The sequence below is a fragment of the Lissotriton helveticus genome, chromosome 7, assembly GCF_964261635.1.
Source record: "Lissotriton helveticus chromosome 7, aLisHel1.1, whole genome shotgun sequence".
NCBI lineage: Eukaryota > Metazoa > Chordata > Amphibia > Caudata > Salamandridae > Lissotriton > Lissotriton helveticus.
Window position 1 is genome coordinate 131,817,516 of NC_136068.1, and position 20,085 is coordinate 131,837,600.

General features: G+C 47.3%; 1 protein-coding gene across 6 annotated transcripts in view; it reads right to left on the minus strand.

Annotated features, from left to right (window-relative positions):
* RAD21L1 (RAD21 cohesin complex component like 1) overlaps positions 1 to 20,085 on the minus strand; it is a 1,165,932-nt gene that overhangs the window by 746,457 nt on the left and 399,390 nt on the right. Inside the window, exon 2 of one of the 6 annotated variants that reach the window (XM_078651712.1) lies at positions 9,326 to 9,657. The exons of the other annotated variants lie outside the window; for them this stretch is intronic. The gene's annotated coding sequence lies outside the window, so the exon portion shown is untranslated. The remainder of the gene's footprint in view (positions 1 to 9,325; positions 9,658 to 20,085) is intronic. 6 annotated transcript variants of the gene reach the window in all.

Consider the following 20,085-nt stretch of genomic DNA (forward strand, 5'->3'; position numbering starts at 1 on the left):
CGTAGCCAGGCGTGTCTGCGTAGTAAAACGCTGGTGTGAACTGCCCTAGATGCAGTATCTGCTGCATCGAGGGCACATCTAATAGAGGTGTTTGTAATGTTTTTACCCTCTTGGATAAGCTTGTTTGCACTATCCTTGTACCTGTCAGGGAGGTGTCTCATTAATGACTAACTCGTCATAATGTGCCCTATCGTATCTGGCTAATAATGCCTGTGTGTTGGCGATACGCCACATGTTTGCTGCTTGAGACGCAGTTCTTTTCCCTGATGCGTCAAGTAACTTAGACTCTTTATCTGGTGGTGCAGCATCACCTGATGTTTGAGAGTTTGCTCTCTTGCGTGCGTTGAAAACTACAAGTGAGTCTAGTGGTACCGGACCTTTAATATATGCTGGGTCTCAGGAGACGCTTTATATTTTTTCTCTATATGAGGGTTAATGACCCGAGTTCTGACTGGGTCCTTGAAGACTTCAGGAGCCTGCTTAATCACTCCCTTAAGAATTGGTAAAATGGATGAGGACCTTTGTGCATTATCAAAGGTATCCATTAGGAAGTCTTCCTCTACAGGGTCTGTATGTATGTCTACCCCATGATATTGTGCAGCCCTTTGTATTAGCTCGTTAACCCTATAGTGTCTTCTGGTGGGGAAGGCCTTGAAGGGTATATGTCATCCTGAGGGACATCTGGAGTGGTATAATCATCCCATGGGTCAGGTGATCCTTTAGGGATTGCTGGATCAGGTATGTTACCCCCCCATGTCATCAGAGCTATCATCCCTGTTGTCATCATCTGGTGCAATAGAGGATGCTGGGGAATGCTGTGGTATGGTAGGATGTGGTGATGGCATAGGTGGAGGAGAAGGGGAAGGCAGTCTTAAGGAAGAGGTAGCCATGTCCTTCTTTGAATGCGGAGCCGGAGCTGGTGTGTCCAGTGGTTGCTTTTTTGAGGCCAAAATCAACTGTCCAATGATTGGGTCCTTAGCTAGAGTCTTTTGAGCAGGGTCTGGATAAGGTAAATCCTCTGCAGGAGTCCGATCTTTTGGTACGGAGGAAGGTTTCGGCACCGAAGCGGCTTGTCTTGGTTTTTTGACAATGTCCTTTACTGGGGAAGCAGGAGTCTTTTTCGGCTCGGAAACTTTTTTCGGTTCCGGTATTGTTTTTGGATCCAACTGTTTTTTCGGTGCCGGTGTTTTTTTCTGATCGAAGCTGGTTTGCTTTGTTCCGACCTTGGTTTCGGTGCTGAAGGAGTAGTGGTGGGTTTCGGCGCCGAATGTTTGGACGTCGGTAAATGTGCGCCGGCACCGTGCGAAGGATGACTGGGGCCCGAGTCGCCTGAAGGCTTAATTGGCTTCTTAGCCGGGCCCATGGGTGAAGCTGTAGAAGCAGAATGTCACACATTACTTACCTTTGGTAACGATATATCTGTAAGAAACAGTAGTTAGTATTAGATTCCTTACCTTAGAATATCCCCAGGTGTCAGACTGGATCCGGAAACTTTTGCGCAGCAGTACCCTTGCGCGTCGGTAGGCGTCGTCTGCGGCTCCGCGTCCGGCGCCGGGATGACGTCGCCGGAGTACTTAGACGCCTCCCTCGTGCGCTGACGTCCGTTCTTATACACAGCTTGTCCGCGTCAGAAACACAGCCATGATAAAAACGAACACTGGTGCCATGAAACTAGGGCCCTGAAAGGGGATGACCTTAACCCTAGATATCGGTTCGCAGAACGGGAAGGATGGGTGGGGCGGTAAGGAATCCAATACGAACTACTGTTTCTTACAGATATATCGTTACCGAAGGTAAGTAACTTGTGCATCTGAAAGAAACAGGTTAGTATTAGATTCCTTACCTTAGAATAGATATCCCAGCAATACCAACCGAGGTGGTGGGTCTGCGAACCAATGATCACACCAGAAAGTCCTGGAGAACGGAACGGCCGAAAAAGCCATCTCTCCGGACTTGGCTGTCCAGGCAGTAGTGTCTTGCAAACGTGTGCAGCGAGGCCCACGAAGCCGCCTGACAGTTGTCCTGCAAGGGGACTCCCCGGCCCAGGGCAGTAGTAGCCGCCATGGCCCGTGTGGAATGGGCACGAAGCCCCACAGGAGGCTCCTGTCGAGCCAAAGAGTAACAAGCCTTGATGCACAAGACGACCCATCGAGAAATGGTTAGTTTGTGCACCGCCCATCCCTTCTTAGCGCCCACGTAACCAACAAAGAGTTGGTCATCCACCTGGAACTGGCGAGTGCGATCCAAATAGAATGAGAGCGCACGTTTTGGGTCCAGACGGTGGAGCCTCTCTTCCTCTTTCGAGGGATGCGGAGGCAGAAAGAAGGTGAATGGACTGCCCGATGTGGAAGGCTGTGACAGGAAAGAGGGACGCATCCGCAACACAACTTTGTCCGGATGGACTGAAAGGAAAGGAGGCTGAGAAGAAAGGGCCTGGAGCTCACTCACTCTCCTGGCAGAGGTGATGGCAACCAGGAAAGCGGTCTTCAGAGTAAGGAGGCGAAGAGGACAGTTATGAAGTGGCTCGAAGGGAGCGCACATCAGAAAAGTAAGAACAAGGTTCAAGTCCCACTGAGGCATCACGAAAGGAGCTGGAGGAAACATATGAGTGATGCCCTTCAAAAACCTATTTACAACCGGGGACTTTAACAAAGAGGGCTGATCAGGTAGCCTTAAGAAGGCAAAAATGGCAGAGAGGTAGCCCTTTAGAGTGCCCAGAGCAGAGCCCTGCTGGGCAAGAGAAAGAAGAAAGAGGAGAACCTCTGAAAGAGGGGCAGAAAGGTGATCCACAGCCTTTGCTGTGCACCATGCCACAAATTTGTTCCACCTGCAGGCGTATACCGATTTTGTGGAGGGACGCCTGGCTGCCAGAATCACATTACAGACTTCAGGAAGCAAGTCAAATGGCCTCAACTGCCGCCGCTCAATCTCCACGCATGTAAGTGGAGACTGGACAGGTTCGGGTGGAGGACCGTCCTCTGCTGCTGCGACAGAAGGTCCTCCTGAAGGGGCAGACGAATCGGGGGATCGACAGACATGCTGAGTAGCTCGGGATACCAGAACCTCCGTGCCCAGTCCGGAGCCACAAGGATGACTTGGGCCCGGTCGCGCCTGATCTTCTTCAGCACTCTGGGCAGAAGTGGTATAGGCGGAAATGTGTACAACAGACCGCAACTCCACTCGCGACGAAAAGCGTCTTTGAGCGCGTGCCGCCTTGGAAATTCCAACACGCAGAACTGATGACATTGCGCGTTCTCTTCTGTGGCGAATAGATCAAACCAAGGCTCTCCCAACTGCTGAAAGAGGCCTTACGCCACGTCAGAGTTCAGACGCCATTCGTAATCCATCATGCACCAACGGCTGAGTTCGTCCGCCCTGGTGTTCAGGGAAGCTGCCAGGTGTTGAACCACCAGGGTCACGCCCTGATGTTCCAGCCACTGCCAGAGGCGCAGAGCCTCCTGGCATAGGGTCCACGACCCCACCCCACCCTGTTTGTTGCAGTACCACATGGCGGTGGTGTTGTCCGTAAACACCTGCACTACACTCCCCCGGACAGAGGGGAGGAATGCCTTCAGTGCAAGTCGGATCGCCCGCAGCTTCAGAAGGTTTATATAGAGCTGGGACTCCGCCGGAGACCAGAGGCCTCTGATCTCCGCCTCTCCCATGTGGCCTCCCCGGCCCTGGAGGGACACGTCCGTCACAACTACGTGCTCCGGTTGGGGTAGGGAGAGGGATCTGCCACTGACCCAATCGCTGTCCGTGAGCCACCACTGCAACTGTCTTGCAGTGCCCTCCGAGATCAAGACATGGGCATACAAGTTGCCCTGATGCTGGGCCCACTGAAACTTCAGGTCCCACTGCAGAGCCCGCATCCGCCACCTGGCGTGATGCACCAGAAGGATGCAGGAGGCCATCAGCCCCAGAAGCCGCAGCGTCAACCTGACCGAGACTCGGGATAAAGGCTGAAATATCGGAATCAGAGCCTGAATATCCCGAACCCGCTGATCGGGAGGATAAACCCAAAACTGGGCAGAGTCTAGAACCGCACCGATGAAGAGGAGCTTCTGAGAGGGACACAGGTGAGATTTCGGCACATTGATGGAGAACCCCAGCGGGTGCAGGAGGACGGCCGTAGTCTGGAGGTGGCTGACGACTGTCTGGGGCGAGCCCGCCTTCACAAACAGTTGTCGAGGTAGGGGAAGACTGACACCCCTAACCTGCGCAGATGAGCTGCGACCACCGCCATCACTTTCCTGAACACCCGTTGGGCGCTGGTAAGGCCGAAGGGGAGCACGGTAAACTGAAAGTACTCATGGCCTACAGTGAACCACCGGTAGCGCCGGCAGGACGGGGATGTGGAAATAAGCGTCCTGCAAGTCCAACGCTACCATCCAGTCTCCTGGGTCCAAGGCAGCTAAGACCTGAGCCAGTGTCAGCATCTTGAACCTCTCCTTCCGGAGGAAGCCGTTGACGTTCCGCAGGTCTGGCCCAGGAACGCGCTCGTATGGCCCCCTTGGCCAAGAGGGTTGTAACTTCCTCTCGCAGAAGTTTCAAGTGATCCCCCCACACGCGGTGGTACTGCGGTGGCATGGCTGGAGGGGTCGTCTCGAAGGGGAGGGAGTACCCCCTTCGGACGATTTGCAGCACCTACCTGTCCGATGTGATGTTGCGCCAGTGGAGGAGGTGATGGCGAACTCTGCCCCCAACTGGCGTCTCGTGGGCCTGAAAGCTCGGACTAGGAGGGCTTTGAGGCGGATGCTGCGGGGGTGGATGTGGACTGGCCTCGCCGTTGTCCCCGGGCACCGCCACGGCAGTTACCAGGTCCGCCACCGAGTTGGATGTTAGTCTTTGGCCCGTGTCTGGCAGGACGTGGGCGCCTTCCTTGGCCACGAAAGGGGCGAAAGGCAGCAGATTGTTGGCGCGGGGCCGACAGGCCCAAGGACTTGGCCATTGCCCTGGAGTCCTTAAAGCGCTCAAGCGCACTGTCTGCCTTGTCGCCAAAAAGGCGACAGCCATCAAACGGCATGTCCATAAGAGTGTTTTGGACATCAGCCGAAAAGTTGGCGGACCTCAGCCAGGCATGGCGACGAATCGCCACTGTCGTTGCCATCGCTCTACCCAGCGAGTCCGTTGTATCCAGCCCACAATTGATTGAGTACCGTGCCACATCTCGACCCTCCGCAAGGGGTTGGGCGAGTTTAGTCCGGGCCTCCTCCGGACATTGTGGCAGCACGTCCGCGACCGTGTCCCACAGAGAGTGGGTATAATGGCCCAAGAGGCACGCAGTGTTAACTGACCGCAACCCCAAACTCAGGCAGGAGAACATCTTTTTGCCATACTCTTCGTACCTCTTGGATTCCAGATCGGGGGAGCCGTTGGGAATGCAGTCTGGGAGTTAGAGGAATGGATGACCAGGCTCTAGGGGGTGGGGTGGGTGGACAGGAAGCAAGAGTCGCCCGAAGCCAGGCGGTGGCGTCTGGTCACGTTCCTATCTACAGGGGGACCTGTAGCGGGCCTGGACCAGGTGCCCAGAAGAACGTCAGACAAGGCCTCATTAAACGGCAACAGAGGCTCCGAAGAGCTTGCTTGCGGTTTAAGGACCTAAGTGAGGAGGTTAGTCCTCACGGCCGCGACGGGGAGTTCAAGGGATAAGGCCTTGGCCGCCCGCGTCAACACCACACTATAGGCTGGCCCCCTCCTCCGTAGCCACGGTAGGAGGGGAGACAAAACCAGTGTCTGGCGAAGTGTTCAGACCACTGGCGTCCCCTAGATCACCTGCCCAGTCCTGATAAGACTGTCACTCATGTGCCAGAGGGTCCTCATACCCCTCCCAATCCGCCTCACCACCCATCTCCTGGTACTCAGGGTCAAATAATGGGGCCAGCTCATAGAAGAAGAAATCTCACATCGGCGTCTGCTACGCAAAAGTTTCCAGATCCAGTCTGACGCCTGGGGATATTCTAAGGTAAGGAATCTAATACTGTTTCTTTCAGATGATGTGCGCCCGAGCCCGAGGGCGAGGGTGTGACCGTGGCCTTCTTTGGGTGTGTCAAGGAAGGGTCGGGGTAGACGGTCTTACTTACGACCCGCTGCGCTGGAGTGATGTCCTCTACTTCCGAATCTTCTTCCTGTTCGGAACCGCTGTCGACGTCATATTGTTCTGGGACATTGACGCCTTCCTCAAAGATGTCGTCCGGAATGGAAGCTGAAGATTGAGCCATTGTTCTTCTCGCTCTTCGGTCCCGGATAGTCTTTTTGGAGCAGAAAGAGGCACAAGCGGAACAATCTCTGACCTTGTGCTCCCGGGAAAGGCCAAGGTTACACACTTCATGAAGGTCGGCGTGGGGAACCTTCGACCGACATCGAGGACACCTTTTGAATGGCGCCCTTTCCATGAGCTGGAGTTGAGGCCTAGCTAGGCCCGAAGGCAGTAGACGACTACTGGAATCGAAGTATTCGATGTTGAAGAATAGCGTTCGAAACTTATTTTCTGTAAGTTGGTGAGGATTGCGCGCCGAAGGAAAACGGTTCCAACACTGAGCGCTGGAAACACATCCGAGCCCGGTGGCGGAAAAAAACAATCTGGGGACGGAGCCGATGTCCATGCGCAGTATCATCCAAAGGAGGAGTCACCTATCCCGTGACTTCCAAAGACTTTTCTACAACAAAACAAACTGCAAACATCCAGGTCCAACACTAGGTGGCCATCTATGCCTAATGTGTGATCTGCAGCTCATACGCCTCGAACACATTTTTATGAAAAGTGAATTTTTAAACGTGAACTGGGAATTATTACTGCTCCTGCCCAGATAACAATGTTATTAGTGAACGAAGAGGCAGGCCAGGAATCATGTGTCCCCCATATATAGGCTTGATTCTTGTCATACATGGAGTAAACATTTTGTTAGGTAAAAAAAAGAGGTTTTTTCTTACAGCCGAAATAGTGACCTTGCATATTTGACGGTGCTCTTATGTAATACAAAAAAAGGTGCCACCATAAAACAAAATATTTGCAGAGGATTACACAATTTAAGGCCAGTTCACGGGTCAAGTGCATTATAGTTAGGTCGAGTAGATTATTAAAGTTATATATATATATATATATATATATATATATATATATATATATATATCATGGCTGGTAGAATATATATATGACATTGCTTGTAGATCTACGGATCAGTTTACAATAGGATGAGTGTGGGAGTATGAATGAGTATATAGGTTAGAGAAATAATAATTTAGATGGAAGCACAAATTATTTTTTATAAAAAAAGTTTAAAGTTGTATCACTTGGAATAATGTATTTATTTATACATATAGATTATGTCTTTGTATCCTTAGTTTTTTTTATACCAATAAATTGTTTTCACATTAACCTTGATCTGGGGTTTGATATTTGCTTTTGCTAGCCCATATCTCCACTAGTTACCTAAGTGTTTATACATACAATTCGCGCTGTAGTACAAATCACACACTAAGTGTGGGGAATCCGTGCTCTTCAGTGCCAGTATCAGGGCTTTTAGTTCTGCCAGCTGCGCTGTACTGCCCCCTAGGGAGTGCGTGTGTTTCTTCAGGAAGGAACTTGCAGTCATGCATGCGCTCCTTTACGATTGTGCATGCTGTGGAATATTGTAGTACTTAGTTCCTACGGCAGGCTGGGCAGACCCCATCAGTGTAGATGATGTAATCATATCGATCTAGTGGCATGATTTCATCTGGCAGAGAATATTCTTGTTCAAACTGCAAAAATGCTTGTATTTGTAGTGTAGAATCAAATCTGTAGCCTACATCTGTTGCAGTGAGAGAGTTAGCCCATTGTATTCATCATGGATGTAAAGCTTTGGGGCTTGGAAAGCTTGCGTTGGTTACAGCCTATAAGGTTGATACTGGGGTTAAGACAATTATGCATTTACTCTGAGCTAGCACTATCTCACAAAAGCAGTCTGAACTGTTGTGAGAGTTCTCAGTGGGTGCAAAACGCATTTAAGTGTTTATGTACAAATGTGATTTGTATGTAATAGGTATTGTATTATCTTAATTAAATGTGATATATGTAGATCAGGTTGGTCCATCAACTATGCGGATCACCAGGTTGGTCATGTTTGTGTGTAAATGTTTGAAAGCTTTCCTGTCCGCTTGTACTAAACATAAGATATATATTTTTTTTTTTTGCATATTTATATAGCGCGAACTCGACCCGAAGGTGTTGGAGTGCTTTACATGAGTACCGTATTTACATTACACATTCAGGCACGAGGAGATTAAGTGATTTGCCCAGAATCACAGGATGTGGACGCGACCCCGAGGCAAATCGTAGACTGGTTTTACTCGTTCCGCGTAATCTACAATGTATGTTCTGCCAAAATTTTTAAATCCTAAAATGGATTTCAGTCTTTTCAGAGTCGTTAGAGGTTGAAGCAATGCACAGTCCCCGCCCCCCCCCCCAAAAAATGGTTTTTAAATCAAATTTGTAGCGAGTTATGCAACCCCAAGAACTATATGGTCTACTCCAAGTGTTCCATTAATTCATTATCCATCAGGTATACATCATCTACATTTTACAATGCCTCTTCATCAAAAATTTTAAATAACTCGGTCACTCTGGCTGAAAACAGCCCAGGGCTATTCTCAGACCCTCAAGGCAGTCGGAAAAATTACCTCTGAGCTAGCTCTGAAAACGCTGTCAAATATCTGCCAACAGGCGCTATATTTTGGCAGAAAATCCATTTGAGATATCTAGTGTTTTGATTTTTTTCGCACAATGTTATTCATTAATGAAGCACTGTGTGCATTTTATACTGCAAATGTGGGAGTAGCTGTGTTTATAGGTCTGTAATGTAACACTAGACGGTATGAATTGTCTGGTTTCATTACAGGAAACAAGGGATTATTGATGAGGTGCAATTTTGTATTACACCTTGGCATTCAAGTTGTTCTAGGATGTCCCTAACTTGTTTTTTAGCTTCATGTTTTATTAGGTAGTGTCTCTACGGTTGAGAAGTTGATTTTAATGGGATCTCATGATTATGTGACTCATCATCCCACCCAAACATGGTTTTTGGTATAATGCAGGAGCCAGCACCAACGCCTACTCCTTAACATAAGAATGTTTAACCGATTCCAGAACAAGCTCGGAGAAACCAGTTAAAATTACAATTTCCCCATTTGGGCATTCTATTATGAACTCAGGTGGCCAGTCTTTTTCAGCCAAAAGAAAAAAACAACCATATGTCAAGTTCTCCCAAAACAGAAACTGGATGTTTCTAGGTGCGTCCCCCACCAATTGGAGTGCAATTTCGAGTAAACTATGTGAAACACTTACCCTAGTATCAGGTGTTTTCACGGTGATATGCTCACTCAGCACTACTGCTGCCAGACAATCTATCAGTTCCGCAAGCTATTGTGATTTCTGCCGTGCTGTCCAGCATTGTCATTGTCCATTCCCCTTTCAAAAGCAGAGTCATCCGAAATCTGGGAATGCCTTATTTTAATCCCAGCTACCTTATCTTTGAATTGAGGTTTGTTATCCTTTGGTTTTTCTTCTTTATTAATGATTTAGTTAGATGAGCGTTGCGATTCCCTCTTTGGCTGCACATGCTCCTCCGATCTGTGCTCGGACCTTCCACCTCTCTCCGAACGTCGAACGGATGAATCCTGAAAGGAACGAGAGGAACGTGTATCAGTATTCTGATACCTTTCAGGCTTTGTTTAGGTTATCACGGATTCTAAGATTGTACCTTTTTTTAGTGGCTTTCTGTTGAGGAGACCCAACCCATGATCTTTGATTGATTGTATTTTTTTGTTTATTATCCCACTTTTTTGTTGAAGTCGGTGCTTGATTAGTTATCCTTTTCAGAATTACTCCTAAGTTGTGATTTCCAGGGTCTGGCTCCCAAATTATCTCTACCTAGTATAGCATAGGTTCCTTAGATAATTTTAGGTAATTCCCGCTCCTGTTGTGCAGGAGGAAAATCCCTCAAGCATCGGCAAATAGCTAATGCAGCTGCATCGCCTTTTATGTTACTCAACATTGTGGTGGATACTGCGGCAAAATAGCCCATCAGTTTCATTCCCAAGTCTAGGGCAGGTCCTGCCTCGTACTCATTCATAGGCTGCTTCAATACATCAGGTAAAGACAGCCAGTAAATGGGTACCATGAGTTCTGGTACAGAGGGCAGTGAAGACTGTACCCCAAGTGGCATAGTCTTCCACTGGGGGAGCCATCCCCATCAGCAAGCAAACAGTTACAGTTAGTATTCTGTGTTTTTCTTCTGGACCCATATGGGGAAATACTGCTTCAAGCTGCCTTTTTTTTGTACTATCCATGACGGAATTTGCTCTAGACCAGTGGGAAATCTTTACCAGAACAGCATTCAGTGTTTGTGGGCTGATACTCGTAGTAGCCTATTGACGTTGCGCAGCTTAAGGAATCCGCACAGGGTTAATTGTAAGTGTTCACATTATGAACTGTGTAAGATTTCTGTAAATTTCTACTAAATCTCTGTATAGTGTACGCATTTCTTCTGCTGTTAAATTATCAGTGTCAGGATGTAGTGTATATGCAACTAAGATAGGCCATGTCGCTCCTTCTGTGCTGAGCGCACCGGGTCTCATGTTTTCTAGTGTGTGTGGGAGGGCATCTATAAACCAATTTATATGCTCTTGGTAAGTGAGAGGAATTTCTAGTTCTTCGTATGAGTGTATACCTCTGGCGTTACATTCTCAGTGAAGATATCAAATATTGGTGTGCAGGCATTTGCAGCTGGGAATACAACCCAAGAATAGAACACCTCTGTCCTAGATTCTTCGTGGGCCTCAACCACGAATGTAACATCTCCCCTTGTAGCTGTAAGACCATAGTTTAATATTTTGAGTGTAACTACATGTCTGCAGTTTTCTGCTATGCTTTACTCCCCTTACATGTTTATAGACGTTTTGAAAAAGAGAAATTAGGAGATTAGTTTATGGAGATAGGGTATGCTCAATGTGGGAAATGTTTATCCTAAAAGCTTGAAACACTTACAGCCAATGCATAGGGAGAGCTGAGCCGAGGCAGATTTCCCTACCACCACAGACGTCTCCAGTTTGGAGGGGAGTAGGAGTCTCTGAGATGACATGAATGAGCTAATCAGGAATATCTTAACAACCCAACAAACGTTGGCGACTGCATGTCGGGTAGTTCCCACTAATCCATAGGACCTGCGCGTTTATAGACACCATAAACTTTGGTTGAGGTGCCTTAGAGACCAGGTAGCTCACAGTGTCACCATTAGCCCTCTTAACCTTAACCAGGAGCTAATGGTTCTGGCAGCCACTTAACAGGACAACCCTGACCCCCTTAGGGATCATGGTAACAGATTAGAACCCTTCCGCATGGTCACTTGTACACTCCTGTTCTCAGAGAAATATACAGAGAATACACAATAGGACATTTTCAATATATTAATTCAACCAATGTGATTTTTGTATAGAGTACATGAGCTGCGATATTCAGTTGACAGAAGCAGATGAAAAAGATTACAAGCACCAAAACAGTAAATAGTAGATACAGTTCCACCATGCTGCTAAGAAAATGTATGTATACAAGCATATAAAACAAGTAAGTAATCAGGTGTACTCCATGCAATCCCTACGCTGTATATGTCTAGAGTATGTAGGTGTAGAAGCAAGAATCTTCCACAGGATGATCCAATCCAATTACCTGACGGGAGCGAATGTAGGCCAAGTCTTGGTCACGCACTGGACAACCCTCACGGAGACGTCTGGTAGCTGTTCTGTAAAGCCACTGCACACAAGGACCCTCAGTTTCAGCGGAAGTGCCTCCTCTGCTAACCCCCAGAAATGCTTTTTTTTTTTAATAATAAAAAGCATCCTTGCGATGTATACATATTAGCAAGGTTGTGGATATGTAGATAGCCCGGTCGCCCCATGCATGAAGATAGAACGACATTTGTATATCATGCGTAAAGGCCTTGTACTCTGTGTCCGAGGCATTGTGCTAATGTTGCGCAAAGACAGATGTATAAACAAAGTAGTTTCAGAGAAACAAATCCAACATGGTCACACACACAAATATATGTGCAAAAGGTCACAGACAAAGTTATTGAGCAGAAAAGAGGACAATGTAAAAACATGGGCCATGTTACTACGTGGGCCTAAACTCTGGTACATAACACTACAGTACAAACCAGGCTAAAAACAAGAAAAAGTATATGTAAAATTTAAAGACATGTCCTACTTTTTAAATATCACGCACCCTGCCCATTGAGCCTTTAGGGTCCGTCTTAGGTGCGACTTCAAAGTAATAAAAAGAAATGTTTAGGACTGGCAAAAGGTTTAGTTAGCCAGGCCAAAATTGCAATGTAAAACTGCACTACAACCTGCAGAGGCAGGCGCGAAGCATGCTGTAAAAGGCTACTTTAGTAGTGGCACAATGAGTGCTGCAGCCCACTAGTAGCATTTTATTTACAGGCATTGGGTACACGTAGTACAATATACTAGGGAACGAACAAGTAAATTAAATTTACCAGTCAGGTTTAGGCAATTTTACCATGATTTAGGGAGAGACCACAAGCACTTTACCATCGGTTAGCAGGAAAAAAGGGTGCAAAGTCCTAAAGGCCAGCAAAAACAGCTTTAACAAATGAAGACAAATGTGAGAAGTTGGCCTGATATGTGATGTCCACTATTCCAGTGGGCACCTTGTATCAGTCCAAACAACCCTTATGGTGATGTTGTAAAGTCATCCTTATAGACCAGCTATCCTAGTGGTATCATGGACAAAGCAGTCTTAGGCTAAACTCAAGAGGGCATGTGAAGCCAGCTGTTATACCATATGCAATCCCTTTTAATACCAAGTGAAAGGACACCACACAGGTTATATATATAAAATATATGTATTTATTACTAAATAAATCCTCAGAACTCTTTGAGGTCAGAGGCACAAGCACATAACAAGATACTCAATTATAATACAACAAGTTGCACAAAATACAGTAATGCCCTAGGGGCACTTCAAACCATATACTAAAATAGTGGCAAAAGAACCACGTCACGAACAAAGGATAGGCCTAGGGCCTGGAAAATCGCTGGGGCTACACTGTACTACCAAAGGATAGGGAGCAGGAGGCCCACGGGATGCGTGTGCAGTGGAACGAAAGAATTGGAAACTAGTTCTTTTAGGTCACTTCTGGATTGGCTAGGAGAAAGCTACTTGAAAGTTAGACACTAGGATAGTAAATACCCACAGGAGCACCGAAGTACTCGCTGTACCTCACCCACAGGAAGCGGGTGCATGGGTGTCAAAGTGTGTCGGGTTTCGTCGCTGAATCCTATGGAGCCTTGAAGAAAGATGCTGCAGGCGACCAGGAGGGAAGTGTCCGGGTGGATCCAAGGGCGGATAGAGGATGAAGAGTACCTGAAAGCAGAGGGGACAGAATCTGGGTCACTAGCCAGTGACCGGGATGGAACCAGGAAGGAAGCAGGCGATGTCGTGAAGCAATCAGGTGATGTTGTGAAGCTTGTCTCTGCAGCCACGTGGACCAGGAGGTGTCGACGACGACCAGGAGCTGGATACGGACTGTCCCACAAAGGCTCTCGCTGTCCGCTTCCAGATTGGAGTCAACGAGTCTTGGCAAAGGCAACCCACGCAGGAATTGAAGATGGCTTACGGATCAGACCAGCATGGTCTGATGGACCATTCCTTTTCAGGGAAGCAAGGGCCAGTCTGGAGCAACCAGACCAGCGGTGTACATCAAAAGGTTTGTCTTCACAGAGGCCACTAGCCAACAGGCAAGTGACCAGACAGACGCGTCGAGCAGGAAAATGCAGAAGGGCCCCATGCAGAACTCGCGGAGTGTGGAGGGCTGATCTTCGGTGCAGTTGGTGCTCGGGGCTGGGGCTTCTTAATCCCCAATGCACAACTTCGAGGGTACCTCTGAAGTTGCACTGAAAGCAATTTGCTGGCTTTCCAAGATGGCCGGTCCCACGTCTCTCGTCGCCTCCACGGGTCTCAGCTCTGCTGTGACTGTGGATCGGGCTGTTGGAAGTCTGGAAGTCCGGGTCTTGTCAGGCTCTGTGCTCGGGCTCCGGCGGGAGCGTCGACAAAGCAAACCGTTGATCGCTTGATGGTGCCTGCTTGCACAGGGTGGTCACTCCTTGACCACAAGGGAGATTCTTCAGTATTCTAGTTGCAGTAGAATGTCGAAGGTCCAGAGTTTCGTTTCAAGTTTCAGTCAGGATAAATCTAAAGTCTTGGATCTCAGCTACTACCTATATACCAAATTTGTGGGCTGGATTACCTGCTAGGTCCCTCCTATGGGTGGGACCAGGGAAGGGGGTGGTTACACCCCTTTCCCTTTGTCCAGTTTCGCGCCAGAGCTGGGGCCGGAGTGCCCCAGCACCGGTTTGAACTGGACTATGCATGGGACACCTTGTGTGCCCCAGGCAGTGTCATTTTATTCAGCCCTCCCTGTCCCAATACACTATGGCCTTTCTGGGGTGGTGCCAGCACCTCCCAAGACAGGAAACCTATTGTCCAAGCCTCCCTCGCTGGAAGGGCTCCCAGCAGCAGGAGGTCAGACTTGTGTCTGTGGCAGCAGCATCCATTTTGTGATGCTGGGGCTCTGATTAACTTTAACCGTGATTAGTAGGAACAACATGTCTTCTCCCTCTAGAAGGGTGAAATGCTACCCCCGTTGCCAGAACTGGCGACGGGGTAGTATTCCAAAGCTTATGACACCTTACACGACATGTTTTGATAAAGCCAAACCAAAGTTAGCATTCAACCGCGAGGATTATAATGCACTTAAGAGTATATGGGATAGCAATATCATAGAACAGCTATAAGGACATGGTTCCGAAAGCTGCAGACAGGCTCAGTTCATGCTAGAGCACCATCTCACATAAAACCAAGCACTCTGCCTTCAGGATTGTTAAGGCCTGCCATAGGAGGGACTTATAGGTGCATATGTGTCTATATTATATAATGGTAGGTATAGGAAGACTTTACCTAAGCAAGGGGTGTTACACGACCTTGCCCCAGCAGAGTAATCAGCCAGTTGTGTCAGTTTGGATGGCCAGCCAGGGGTGGCAAAAGATATGCTGCAGCCCCTGAAAGGCCTTGGGTGCACCTATGCCCTGGGTACCTATGGAACACTATACAGGGACTCACAAGAGTGACCCAATATCTAATTATGTATGTACCTAAGGTACATGGAGTCCATTTTATAGAGAGAGCAGATAGTTGGCCTGGGATCCTGCTAATCAGGGCCCCAGGCTAAGTCGAAAACCAGCTAAACACAAGGCAAACAATCTGGGGTAACCATAGTCAGGTATCCACCTTCCTACAGCAAACATCTGGGGTGTCCCTGCAGAAAGGGTCCGGCACAACACACTCACCTATAAAGAAGAGTTGGTTTGCGCAACAGATGGTGGGCCAACACTTTACCAATGCTTTTTTCATTCCATTCGTTTATTATTTTATTTGTGTTTAAACTAGGATTTTAGTTTACCGTAATTCAAAGCCAATACTTAATTTTCTTTGTGCCAATAAGAATTATTGTCCTCTGATGTGCATTAAAAATAATAGGTTTAAAGTCTATTCTAAGTACAACCGTCACCTAGGAATCACTCATTGTTCTATTAAAATGCAAGGTTTTTTTTTATTTAATATTTTTCTTCCAAGCATATGCCTGCTATATTTAGGTGGCAAGATTTGTTATGGTCTTTTAAAGCTTGCTATAAGTAAATGTATAAACTGTAAGCAACATACCAGATTGTCAAAGCCAGACCTATTGGCTTAGTCAATAGTTGTTAGAGCACGATGTGCAATATTCTTGTGCCCAATGAATTCTGAAGGAAAGTCACCACCGCACTGACTAGAAGCAAACAAGTTACTTACCTGTAACTGTAGTTATCCAGTATTGGAAGCTTTCATAGATTCACATGCCTGAATTATTCCCAGTCGTCGAGACGGGAGTCTCCGGTACATAAAAAAGCAATGCTTACTAGTATAGCAAACTGAAAAGAAGCCTAGGCCTATTTCCCTTTTGCAACCCATAACCCTTGTTATGTAAAAGAGACCAAACTTTTCCCTGAACCAATCAGAGCTCCTCACCCCCTAGAACCCTCCTGAGAGAACCTTTTGCTCCTCAGATTTTCACGCACTTGTGCATAAAAACACTCTTCGTGCTAAATCCAAGGTGAGCCTCTAAGGGGAGGAGGGTGGGTCGCATGTGAACCTACGAAAGCTTCCAATACCGGAGAACTACAGTTACAGGTAAGTAACTTGTTTTCTTACTCCAGTATTGGAGCTTTCACAGATTCACATGCCTGAATCCGAATAGCGAGCAGTAGCATAAAGCACTTTTTTTTATATAGTCACTTAATACTGCATCATTCTGAACATAGTTATTTTAGAATTCTGCATATCAATATTGCAATCACTGTAACAAAACATAACAATAGAAAAAATTTGCATTTGTAACAAAGACAAAAGGACGGAGGGATGCAAAGAGGGCTCACCGTTATTGGATATGTTTCTCAGCACCGCTTCTCCCACCGCTACATCTGTCTCTGCTTCCAAGCAGTAGTACCTGGTGAAGGTGTGCATAGAACTCCAGGTCGCTGCCCTGCAGATATCCTTGATCGGCACTCCTGCAAATAACGCAGTGGAGGGGGACACTGCTCTCGTTGAATGAGCACGAACTCGTGCGTTCAGAAGTTTCCCAGCAGCTTGGTGACAATATACTATAGCACTGGAAATCCATCTGGTAATCCCACGCTTCGATAAAGGGAAGCCCTTCCTGAGTGCGCTGATAGCAACAAAAAGCTGTGAAGACTTGCAAAGGTGTTTAGTCTCTTGCAAATAGAATTTGAAACCTCGCTGGACGTCCAGCGAATATAGAACTCTTTCCGCTGCTGTTGTTGGTTGTGAAAAGAAACGTTTTAGAAATAATGGCTCATTCAAATGAGTCAGTTGGTACTTTTGGGATAAATTTGGGATTAGTTCTGAGAATCATCCTGTCCTCTTTAAATTGCAGAAAAGGCTCTTGAATCGTGAGAGCCTACAATTCCCCCACTCTTCTGGCCAAAGTTAGAGCGATGAGAAGCACCACCTTCCACGATAGGAATTTGAGATCTGCCCTGTGTATAGGCTCAATGGGCTGCTTTATTAATTGTGAAAGGACTATGTTCAAACGCCAAAGAAGTGGAGGAGGCTTTATTGGAGGAAAAACTCTGAATAATCCCTTCATGAATTGTTTAACAATTCTTGCCGACCATAAGGATGGCCCCGAGGCAGTCCTTCTATAGCGTGATATTGTAGCTAAATGTACTTTTATAGATGTGTGAGCCAAACCTGACTTAGCTAAAAGAAAAATGTATGGAATAATCTCATGAGATGCCGAATTCAAAGGATGAATGTTACTTCTTTGACACCAGAGACAAAATCTCTTCCACTTCATTCTGTAAGGTTTTGTTCGTACTATCCGCCCTGGCCTTTGAGAGGATGTCTTTACATTCTTGTGAGATGTTTAGATGCTAAAATTCACAGTGCTCAGGAGATAGGCCGCTAAGCGCAAGGATTTTGTGTCCAGATGGAGCACTTGTCCCTGGGACACAGTCAGAAGCGATGGTATTGGTTGGAGGCGAATCGGATGGACCTCCGATAGCAGCAGAAGCTCAGTGAACCAGTGTGGTCTGGGCCACCATGGGGCTATCAGGATTAGTCTGCACGGTTCTTTCTTGATCTTCACGAGCACTCGCGGCAGCAGGGGTATTGGAGGAAAAGCGTAGGCAAAGACGCCTGACCATGCCATTGAAAACGCATTCCCCCAAGATCCCCGCTGGGGAAGCCAGCTTGCAAAGAACCGGCATTTCCTGTTCTCCGCTGTTACGAAGAGGTCTACTGTCGGTTCTCCCCATCTTTGAAAAATGTTGTTCAGGACCCCTTGGTCCAACTCCCACTCGTGGCAGGAAGACTTGAGCCTGCTGAGAGTGTCCGCCTTGATGTTTTGATCCCATGGGAGATGTTCTGCTGTTATGGATATCCTGTGTCGTAGCGCCCATTGCTTCCTGAGAGTGGGAGAGTGATCTTGTTCCTCCCTGCTTGTTTAAGTAGTGCATTACAGTTGTGTTGTCTGTCCTTATCAACACAGGTGACCCTTTTATCCTTGGCAGGAAAGCTAGCAATACGAAGCGGACCGCTCTGAGTTCCAGTAAGTTTATGTGTAGTTGTTGCTCGTGCAACTTCCAGCGACCGCTGACTTGAAGGTCTTGAAGGAACGCTCCCCATCCTTCAAGGGACACATCTGTTGTCACTATCAATGGGGCTGGCATTGTAAGGAATGAAAGACCCTGCAAGACATTTCGTTTTCGGGTCCACCATGTTGCTGCTTGAACCATGACCGGCAGGACTTGGACAACATCCTGGAAGGATCCCTCCGCTTGACGCTATTGCAGATCTAGTTGCTCTTGCAAAACGGACGCATTCTTAACCTGCAGTGAGGTATGAGGGGAATGCAAGATGACATTGTTCCTAGTAATGACTTGTACTTGCGTACTGAAAGACACTTTCTTTTTGTAAAGTCTTGGAAGAGAGAAATCATTTTCAGCTGTCTTTCTTTGGAGGGGAACGCCTTGTTTCTCTCTGTATCCAGTATTTCCCCCCAGAAAAGTGATGTTTTTCGTTGGTTGAAGGGATGACTTCTCTTCGTCTAGACTCAGACCTAGCCTGGCAAACAACTCCACGCAAGCCTCTGTTGATGCTCTGGCTAACGCTGCTGATGGTGCCTTGACTAGCCAGTCGTCATGGTAGGGAAATACTTGGTGTTTGTCTTCTTAGAACCGCAGCCACAGGAGCCAGGCATTTCGTAAAAATTCTTGGGGTTGATTTCAGGCAGAAGGGCAGTACCTTGAATTGGTAATGTTCTCCGGCTACCATGAACCGAAGGTACTGCCTGTGTGAAGGATGGATTGGGATATGAAAGTACGCATCCTGTAGGTCTTGTGTGGTCATATGGTCTCCTGGGTTCAACAGTAGAAGGATGTCTTGCAGAGAAACCATTCTGAAAGATTGCTTCTTGAGATGGGTGTTTAGGAATCTGAGTTCCAGAATAGTCCGCCATTGAAGGATGTTTTTCTTGACGAGAATAAAATCGGGAGATGAACCCCTTTCCCCTCTGGGAGTTCGGTACCGGTTTTATTGCTCCCTTTCGAAGCATTGCCCAAATCTCCTCTCGCATTTGATGTAAATGCTTGACCTTCTGATGTATCGGCGGTGTACGAGGGGGTTTCTGTAGAAATTCTAGAGGGTGGCCGAATTGAATAATGTTCAAGACCCATTGGTCCGTAGTTATCTGTTGCCAATTTTGAAAATGAGCAATCTTTCCACCCAGGGAAACATGTAATCTCAGAGGAATCGGTGTAGCCGGAATTAGAAGGTTCTCATTGTCGTCAGGTGTTGTCTTTCCCCTGACGACCTCCTTTACCTCTCGGAGTCTATTTTGTGTAACCTCCTGACTGGCGCTGTGTATACTGCTGACGGTAGGGTTGGGATGAGGTGGAATAAGAGGAATATCGACCCTGTTGGTATCCTTCCCTGTAAGATGATTGACCTCTACCTTTAGAGCCTCGAAAAGGAACTTTCCTGTTTTGTAGAGTTCCCAATGACTTCGCCGTATCCGTATCTTTTTTGATACTCTGCAGTGCATCATCTATATGCTTGCCAAATAGATCTTCACCATTGAAAGTAAGGTTCAAGATTGTATTCTGGACCTCCGGTCTAAATGCCGTTGCCCTCAACCATCCTTGTCTGCGTAGTACCGCAGCTCCTCCCAGAGATCTGAATGCTGTGGTCGCTATGTCCATAGCACAATCTATGACTTCGGCCGAAGGCCTCTTCCCCCTCTTGCAGAATTTTTCTGGCTTCTTGTCTCTCTGTCTCTGGTATATGGTCTATGTAAGGCGAAAGGTTGCACCACATTTGCCTATCGTACCTCCCTAGAATGGCCAGGGCATTTGCAGCTCTCACTAACAGGGCAGACAGAGGATAATCTCTTCCCCGCATTGTCCAGCCTTCTA